Source organism: Lynx rufus, unplaced genomic scaffold, assembly GCF_022079265.1.
Source record: "Lynx rufus isolate CCGP_SWC_20201006 ecotype Redwood Valley unplaced genomic scaffold, mLynRuf1.p SCAF_15, whole genome shotgun sequence".
NCBI classification, from domain to species: Eukaryota; Metazoa; Chordata; class Mammalia; order Carnivora; family Felidae; genus Lynx; species Lynx rufus.
The window spans coordinates 50,151,261-50,162,051 of NW_025814829.1; positions in this window are offsets into that span (position 1 = coordinate 50,151,261).

Consider the following 10,791-nt stretch of genomic DNA (forward strand, 5'->3'; position numbering starts at 1 on the left):
AGTCCTTGCAGTGTGGTCAGTAATCAGCTTTCAATAACGTGGTAGCACTGGCAATAAACTAAGCAGCACTAATTGAATAAAATTCCTCATTAGTCAAATCCCAGACTCCTCGTCCCCTTCCTGATAAGAAACCAAGTTGTTTTCCCAGACTTGGCTACAGAGTTTGTCTAGTATTTAAAAGCAACCCATTTAACAATGCCAAACAATTTAATAATATAGCACTAGGTATAGAAGCCAAGTTTCATGACATAACTTAGCGTGCTGAACTTTTTCTTTTCAGCTACTGTCCCCAGCTGTGATTACCCTTACCTTCGTTTTTGCCTTTTGGTGCTGTCTCCTTGACACAATGGTTTTTTTTTTATGTTGGTTGTGGGCTGGGAAGCAGTCAGAAGTGTTCTAGTTGGAGGAGGCTGTGAGGAGTGGGAGGAGCTTCTCACTCCTTCAGCATTTTGCAACCTGAAACTCTCAGGACTTTGTTAGGAGTTCTGAAATTAAGCAAGAGGCTTATATTTTGAGGTCCAGGGCAATGATCTTCACCGTAACACCATTATATACTTACACATATCATACACATAGTATAAAATTCCTTTTTATAATGGATGTGACCAATGGTCATTAGCAAAGTAGCAAACATGGACAAATTAAAAGCAGTTATATCTCTGTATAGAGATAATTATAACCAACGTGGACACTTTGGTGTATCTTTCCAGATATTTGTATGTATACACATATACACACATTCCACAAAAGTGGAATGGCACTCTAACTATAATTTCCAATTTGATTTTTCACTTTTCAGTATGGCAATACCTTTATACGTATAGCAGCATTTTAAAAATATTTATTTATTTATTTATTTATTTATTTATTTATTTATTTACATTCAAGGTAGCTAGCAAATAGTGCAACATTGATTTCAGGAGTAGATTCTAGTGATTCATCCCTTATGTATAACACCCAGTGCTCATCCCAGCAAGTGTCTTCCTCAATGCCCCTTACCCATTTAGCCCTTCCCCCCTCCCACAACCCCTCCAGCAACCTTCTGTTTATTCTCTATATTTATGAGTCTCTTATGTTTTGTCCCCCTCCCTGATTTAATATTATTTTTGCTTCCCTTCCCTTAGAGATCTTCTTAAAAGTGAAGATATGGATTTAATAGCTATGGGATAGGCCTGAAATTATTTTTAACAAGCTTCCAGGTAAGGCCAATGTTGCAAGTCCTTGGATTACATTTAAGTTGCAAGTATCTACTATGTTTTGCCAAGTTGCCTTTCAAGAAGCAGATACGCTTGAATAGTATTTCACCTTTACAAGATGTTTTTTTTTTTTTTTTAATTTTTTTTCAACGTTTATTTATTTTTTTTGGGACAGAGAGAGACAGAGCATGAACGGGGGAGGGGCAGAGAGAGAGGGAGACACAGAATCTGAAACAGGCTCCAGGCTCCGAGCCATCAGCCCAGAGCCTGACGCGGGGCTCGAACTCACGGACCGCGAGATCGTGACCTGGCTGAAGTCGGACGCTTAACCGACTGCGCCACCCAGGCGCCCCTACAAAATGTTTTAATGTGTAAACAACTTTCACACAGATTAATTCATTTTGATTAGTTTAGAACTATAGGCATTAGCATCCATCCTTGTTTTATGGACATGGGAACAGGCTTAGCTTGGCTACTGGGAAGTTTAGGAATAACCAGGATGATAATGAGCATAAAACCTTGTCACATACGGAGCCACTGAAGAAACTTTTGATATTTAACCTAGAGGGTATATGTACATGATAATTGACTGCAAAAGGCTGTTATATGGAAATGTTTATATAAGTCTATTTTGGATGGACATAAAAGTCTATCTAGGACCAAGTATGTGAATGTTACAGAAAAAGTGAATTTGCCCCAGAATAAGGAAGACCTTCTGGCTAACAATGGTGTATAAATGTGGACCATACTGTTTTGTAAAATAGCGAATTCCCTATCATGGCAAGTATTCAAACAGAAGTTAGGTAGCCGCTTGTTAGAAGACAATAGGAGGATTCATGAAGGCAGGGCATTAGAGTGAAGTAAGGTTGTCACTAACTGTAATATTCGCGGGTCTGAGATCTGAGATTTTATCTTTATCAATTAGAATTTTATTATAGGTACAAAGTTGTTGAGAAGACTTTATTTTTTTTTAATTCAAAAAATGTTTTATTTATTTTTGAGAGAGAGAGAGAGAGAGAGAGAGAGAGAGAGAGAGAGAGAGAGAATGCTAGCAGAAGAGGGGCAGAGAGGGGGACAGAGGATCCAAAGCGGACTGTGTGCTGAGAGCAAACAGCCTGATGCAGGGCTTGGACTCACAAACCGTGAGATCATGACCTGAGCTGAAGTTGGAGGCCTAACCGGCTAAACCACCCAGGTGCCCTGAGAAGACTTTAGATTGGATTTGCAAGTATGACTGAGGCTGTTGGCACTATATCACCCATCCTCATGGTTTGGGCGTTGCAGTCACTCCCCTCAGACATTGCTAGAAGAGTTCAGGCTCCCTTCATTATGGTTACTCCCATGAAAACAAGGTGTATATCATCTGTGGTATCTCTTCCTCCTTCAATTTTAACTTTCTGTTTTATGTTTCAACTGAAAATTTCTTCTTAAAACCATGCTTCTTAGGCAACACAATAAGCCACCTGGACCTAACAGACATATACGGAACACTCTACCCAACAAAAACAGCATATGTATTCTTTACAAGTGCACATGGGACATTTTCCAGAACAGAGTATGTGTTAGGCACCCAGTAAGTCTCAATAGATTTAAGAAGGTAGATACGATACAAAGTATCTTCTCTAACCACAACAGAATGAATTTAGAAATCAATAACAAACAAAAGTGGAAAACTCACAAAATTGTTGAAATCAACACAGTTTAAACAATGGCTCAAAGAAGAAATAGCAAGGGAAACTGAATATACTTACAGACAAATGAAAATAAAAACACAATATAACAAAACTTATGGGACAGAGCAGAAGCAGTGCTAAGGGGAAATTTATAGCTATAGATACTAACGTTACCAAACAAGAAAGATTTCGAATCAATAACCTAACTTTACAAATTAAGGAAGTAGAAAAAAGAAGAACAAACTAAAAAAGAACAAACTAACAAAGTTAGTGGAAGGAAGGAAATCATAAAGATTAAGCAGAGATAAATGAACTATAAATGAAAAATCAGAATATAAAACAACCGAGAAAAACCAATGAACACAAAATTTGGTTCTTTGAAAAGATCAACAAAATTAACAGCTAGATAGACTCATAAAGAAAAAGAAAGACACAGAGAGAAAACTCAAATTACTAAAATCAAAAATGAAACTGGGGACATTACTATCTATTCCACAGAAATAGAAAATTGTAAGGTACTACTATGAACAATTGTATGCAAAAAAAAGAGGTAACCTAGATGAAATGGACACATTCCTATAAATAAAAAAGCTACCAAGACTATATCACAAAGAATAGACAATCCAAATCTAATTCAAGGAGATTAAATAAAAAACTGAAAATGTCTCAACAAAGAAAAGCCTGGAACTTGATGGCTTCATTGGTGAATTCTACCAAACACTTAAAGAACTAATCCAATCCTTCTCAAACTTTCCCAAAAAATTGAAGAGGAGGGAGCACTTCATAATTCATTCTATGAGGCCAGAATTACCCTGATTACCAAAGTCAAAGACACTACAAAAAAGAGGAAACTATAGATAAATATCCTTTATGAACATTGATGCAAAGATCCTCAATAAAATACTAGCAAACAGAATTTAGCAGCATATTAAAAGGATTATACTCCATGATTAAGTGGGATTTATTCCTGAAATGCAGGGATGGTTCAACATATGAAAATTGATCAGTGTAATAAACCACATCAAAAAAAGTGAAGGAAAAAACCCTCACATGATCATTTCAGTTGATGCAGAAAGATTATTTGACAAAATTCAACACTGTTTTATGATAAAAACACTCAATGAGATAGGAATAAAATGGAAACTACCCCCACATAAGAAAAGCCATATATGAAAAACCTACAACAAACATAATACTCAACTGTGAAAGACTGAAAGCTTTTCCTCTAAGATCAGGAACAAGGAAAGGATGCCTGTTTTCACCACTACTATTTAATCTAGTACTGGAAGTCCTAGTGAGGGCAATTAGTCAAGAAAAAGAAATAAAAGATATCTGATAGGAAAAAAGTAAAGTTATTTCTCTTTGCAAATTATATGATCTTACATATAAAAAATCCTAAAGACTCCATAGAGAAGCTGTTAGAACTAATAAATGAATTCAGCAAGTAGCAGGATACAAAGTCAACACACAAGAATAGATTGTATTTCTATATACAGTGAGCCATCTGAAAAGGAAATTACAAAAATAATTTACTTTATAATAGCATCAAAAAGAATAAAATAATGAATTAACCAAGGAGATGAAAAACTTGTACAATGAAAACTATAACACATTGCTGAAAGAAATTAAAGAAAACACAAATAAGTGGAAACACATCCAATGTTCATGGATTGGGAAGATTTATATTGGTAAATTCCAATATTATCCCAAACAATCTGAAGATTCACTTCAATTACTATAAAAATTCCAATAATGTGTTTTTTTCAGAAATAGAAAAATTCATCCTAAAATTTATATGGAATCTCAAGGGATCCTGAATAGCCGAAACAATCTTGAAAAAGAACAAAACTGGAGGACTTACATGTCCTGATTTAAAAACTACTACAAGTCTACAATAATCAAAGCAGCATGGTATTGGCATAAAGACAGACATGCAGACCAATGGAATAGAAGAGAGAGTCCAGAAATAAACCGTTGAATATATGATCACATGAATTTTGACAAGGATGTGAAGTCCATTCAATGGGGGAAAGGAAAGTCTTTTCAACAAATGGTGTTGGGAAAACTGGATATCCATATGCAAAAGAATCAAGTTAGATCCTTATCTAACACCATATATAAAAATTAACTCAAAATGGATCAAGGAATTATACATAAGATCTAAAACAATGAAACTCTTAGATGAAAACATAGGACAAAATCTTCACAACATTGGTGTTGACAATGATTTCTTGGATGTGACACCAAAGGCACAGGCAATGAAAGAAAACATAGACAAATTGAACTTCATAAAAATTAAAAATTTTTGCATATCAGGAGATACTGTCTACAGAGTAAAAAGGCAACCCACAGAACGAGAGAAAGTATTTGTGAATCTTGTATCTGATAAAGGATTAGAATCCAGAATATATAGAGACTCCTAAAACTCAACAACAAAACACACAAAACCTAATTAAAAAATGGGAAGGACTTCATCAGACACTCCCCCAAAGAAAATCTATGGATGGCCGATAAGTACATAAAAAAAAAGCCCATCATCAGTAATTATTAGGGAAATGCAAGTCAAAACTATGATGAGATACCATCTCACAATCAGTAGGATGGCTACTATCAAAAAACCCCAGAAAACAGCCAATGTTGGTGAGGATGTGGAGAAATTGGAACTCTTGTGAACTGTTGGTGGAAATGTAAAATGGTATAGTCATTGTGGAAAACAGTATGGAGCCTCCTCAAAAAATTTAAAATAGAATTACCATACAACCTAGTAACTCTACTTCTAGGTATATAACCTAAAGATTTGAAAGTAGGGTCTCGAAGAGATATTTGTTCACCCATGTTCACAGCAGCATTGTTTACAATAGCTAAAACATGGAAGCAACTCATGTGTCCGTTGGATGATGAATGGATAAGCAAAATGTGATATATATATGTGTGTATATATATATATGTATGTACATATATATATATGGATATAAAGTGTGTATATATATATAGTGATATAAGGTATATATATAATGCATATATAAAATGGAATATATATTATATTATATTAAACTGGAATATAATATATGTAATATATAATGGAATATTAAAATGGAATATAATATATATATATAATGGAATATTATCTAGTCTTAATAGGAAAGAAATTCTGCAATATGCTACAATATGAAAGAACCTTGAGGACATTATGCTAGGTGAAATAAACCAGTCACAAAAAGACATATATGAGTCCACCTATATGAAGTATTTAGAGCAGTCAAATCATAAAGACAGAAGATAAATGGGGGTTGCTGGGGGCTGGAGGGGAGAGAGAATGAAGAGTTATAGAATTTCAGATTTACAAAGTGAAAAGTGTTATGGATGGTGGTGATGGCCACACGATGTGAATGTACTTGATAGCACTGAACTGTACGCTTAAAAATAGCTAAGATGGTAAATTTTATGTTATGTTTATTTTAACTCATGAAGCAAAAACAAAGACAAAAACTAAACCATGTCTCACTCCTTGAGGACAGCAATTACTGAGCCAGGAGGACAAGTTCTCTCATTAAGTGACTCTAGACCTTAGGCAAATGACAAGCAAAACTAGTTTTATTGTCCCTTGACTATGACTCAGTTTTTTCTGTCTGAGTGAACACATCTGTGTCTCCTGTGTGATGTATATAGTCCCATCACTTCTATGTGTTCTGTATTTTCTGAGGCAGGTCCAATAAGGAAATGTTCCATGGATCAGATTTTTGTTGTTGTTGTTGTTGTTTTTAAGTTTATTTATTTTTGGGAGAGAGAAAGTGATAATGCATACGCACAATGGGGGAGGGGCAGAGAGACAGGGAGACACAGATTCCAAAGCAGGTTCCAGGCTCCGAGCTGTCAGCACAGAGCCTGACATGGGACTCGAACTCACAAACTGTAAGATCACGACCTGGGCCAAAGTCAGATGCTCAACTGACTGAGCTACCCAGGCGCTCCTGGGATCAGATTTTTTAAAAATAGTTTCATATGATATATAATTTAGCCATTTAAAATATGCAAATTAATAGTTTTTAGTATATTCACAGAGTTGTGTAACCATTACCTCGAGCAAATTTAGAACATTTTTATCAGTCCCCAAAGAACTGTACCCATTAGCAATCACTCAAACACCCTTGGTCACAGGCAACCACTAATTTGTTTTTACTTTCTCTTGCTATAGATTTTCCAACTCTGAACATTCCATAAAAATGGAATCATGTATGTTGTGTGTGTGTGTGTGTGTGTGTGTGTGTGTGTGTGACTGGCTTCTTTCACTTTAGCATAACATTTTCAAGGTTCATCCATTTTTAGCATGTATCAGTACTTCTTTTTATTGATGAATAATATTTCATTGTATAGTTACCACAGCTTATTTATTTATCCATTTATCTGTTGATGGACATTTAGGTTGCTTTTACTTTTTAGCTATCATGAATATTGCTGCTATATGCATTCATGTGCAAGACTTTGCTTATCTCTGGGCCAGATTTTGATGAAATTTCTGGAAGGTGGAATTAGGATGGGATCATCTTGATAAGCCAGAATAGAAGCCATGGCCTAGAACACACAGGAAAAGGATGGAGCAGGGATGGGAGGTATCCTTAACAATGAAGGCTATGAAACCACTATCCTACCTATTATTTATTATTTATTAATAACCTATTATTTATTAATAACCAAGCCTTGTTAAGCAATGCTTCATTGTTACAACAATCTTATGAGTGAATAAATCCTGTTACCTGCATTTTATGAGAGAGAAAGCAGATACACAGAATTAACTAAAATGCTGGAAATCATGCAACAAGGAGGCCTTTGAATCCAGGCCATCTAAGTCCTCTTTCGATCACTGAACCAAACTACAAGCCCTAAACTCTGCTGTGGTCAGTGTGGGGAGTGGAGTAGATTGTGGGACATTGATCAAGGAAATTAATTCAATGAAAGCCTATGTAACAGCTGAGCTGGTTCTTCTTCATGTTTCTACCGATCACCTTCCAGCATTGAGCCTGGGACCAGCGGTATTTGCTTCAGGGTTAATTCTAATTGATGGAGCAAAAATCAAAAGCCTGTTTATTCTCACAGTCTATTGTATCCCAGCACTCTTCCTAGACTTCATTCCCACATAACTTTTTGCCATTTCCTCAAACAGCCTTTTGCAGAGTCCCACAGATATTTCTTCTGAAAAACATACTCTGACATTTTAATTGGAATGCTCTATTTCATTTGATCTATAAGTCTTCCATTTTACCATTTGTATTCTATTTGCCTCACCTATTCTATTTTTCTTTTTGTCCTCTTGTGCTTACTCTCCAATTAATGAAATGTATTTATCCTTCTTCCCCCATTAACTCATTTGTTGAGTTGTCTTTTGCTATTCTGTTAGGAGTTTCCTTAGGGATCACAGTATACATCCTGGGCTTCATAAAGTTCAAAATATATTTGAATTCTTACCACATCCGAGACAATGAAAGGTCTACATAATACTTAAATTTATTTACTACCCTCATACCTTTTGTAGTACTATTGTCATATATATTTAATTCTTCATATATGTAATACCTCATTAGACATTTTGGTTGTGGCTTCCTGCCATCAATATTAATTTAAAGTTACACACATATTTACCTATTCATTCCTTAGTATTTCCATGCTTCAATCTGGGATCATTTTTATTTGCCCAAAGAACTTTGATTTTCCATTAGTGTGGGTCTGCTGGTAACTATCTCAGATTCTTTCTCTATTTTTTTTTTTTTAATTTTTTTTTCAACGTTTATTTATTTTTTGGGGACACAGAGAGACAGAGCATGAACGGGGGAGGGGCAGAGAGAGAGGGAGACACAGAATCGGAAACAGGCTCCAGGCTCTGAGCCATCAGCCCAGAGCCTGACGCGGGGCTCGAACTCACGGACCGCGAGATCGTGACCTGGCTGAAGTCGGACGCCCAACCGACTGCGCCACCCAGGCGCCCCTCTTTCTCTATTTTTTAATGAATTATTTTACTTTCATTTTTTAAAATTTTATTTAAAAATTTTTTTAAATTTATATCCAAATTAGCATATAGTGCAACAGTGATTTTAGGAGTAGATTCCTTAGTGCCCCTCACCCATTTAGCCCATCCCCCCTCCCACAACCCCTCCAGTAACCCTCTGTTTGTTCTCCATATTTAAGAGTTTCTTACATTTTGTCCCCCTCCCTGTTTTTATATTTATATGCTTTTATATTTTTGTAATATGGAATGTAATATGCAATATATGTTTATGTATTTTTGTTTCCCTTCCCTTATGTTCATATGTTTTGTCTCTTAAAGTCCTCATATGAGTGAAGTCATATGATTTTTGTCTTTCTCTGACTAATTTCACTTAGCATTATACCCTCCAGTTCCATCCATGTAGTTGCAAATGGCAAGATTTCATTCTTTTTGATTGCAGAGTAATACTCCATTGTATATACATACCATCTTCTTTATCCATTCATCCATCGATGGACATTTGGGCTCTTTCCATACTTTGGCTATTGTTGATAGGCTGCTATAAACATGGGGGCTCATGTGTCCCTTCAAAACAGCACACCTGTATTCCATGGATAAATACCTAATAGTGCAATTTCTGGGTCGTCGGGTAGTTCTATTTTTAGTTTTTTGAGGAACCTCCATACTGTTTTTCAGAGTGGCTGCACCAGCTTGCATTCCCATATTTTACTTTCGTTTTTGAAGGACATTTTCATAAGGTATAGAATTCTGGATTGGCAGTATCAGCATCCTCCCAGCACTTAGAAAAAATTATTCTATTGCTTTCTGAATTCCATCATTTTGATTGGGAAGTCTCCTTTTGATTCGCCTGTTGATGATCTTAAAATATTCTATTTGTATTTGGTTTTCATCAGTTTTATTTCCAGGTCCATAGATTATCTCTCTGGGTGCTCTGGAAGGCAGTTAGGCTGGGTTTGGCTCACTAAAATCTTTTGATTAGTCTCAAAGACTCTGGATATTTTCAGTCTCCCTTCCTCTTGGAACTTTAATTTTTACCTCCTTAGCTCCTTGGGGTTTTAAAAAATCCAGCCTCTCATTTCTTTTTATTTTTTTAAAGTTTATTTGTTTATTTATTTTGAGAGGGGGGGGAGGGGCATAGAGAGGGAGAGAGAATCCTAAGCAGGCTCTGCACTGTCATTGTGGAGACTGATACGGAGTTTGAACTTGTGAACCATGAGATCATCACCTGAGTCAAAACCCAGAGTTGGACGCTCAACCTACTGAGCCACCCGGGTGCCCCCAGCATCTTGGTTTCTACTTTCTAAATGGTACATGCCTCAAACACACAGTGAAGCTGACTGTCTGGCTCACCCTCAGTGAGCTCTCCTTTTTTCCAGGTCTTGGTTTTTGCTGTCTTGGTAGCTCCCTGATACTTTTTAAACAAATATTTAAAAAAAAGTTTTATACTGTATTTCTAGTTGTTAGTGGGAAGACTGGCCTAGAATAAGCTAATCGGTCATAGCTGGAAGACTTCAGTAAATTTCAGCTATTTCTGATAGTTTCCTAAATTTCATATAGGTCCAGAAAAAAAAAATCATTTAGTTTCTTCTGCTCTTTACATCTTGCCAACATTCTATTGCTGAAGGCCTTGTGAGAGAATGCCTTCTTGGCATTCTTCCTCTTTGCCCAACTTTGTATGTGCCCTCACTCTGAGACCACTTTGCCCTAAATCCTAAATTGTACTGCAAAGATGGAGATGTAATTTTTTAATGCTGATAAATACATTACAAAATATTTAAGACATATAAAAAGTATAATATGAGTACACTCATGTACTTACCTCCCAGTTGAAGCCTTCTTTGTGCCCTGCTTGATTTTATCCCTTTCCATGCCTGTCAAAGGTACCAAGGCTCTTGAATTTATTATCTTTTTTTGTGTATTT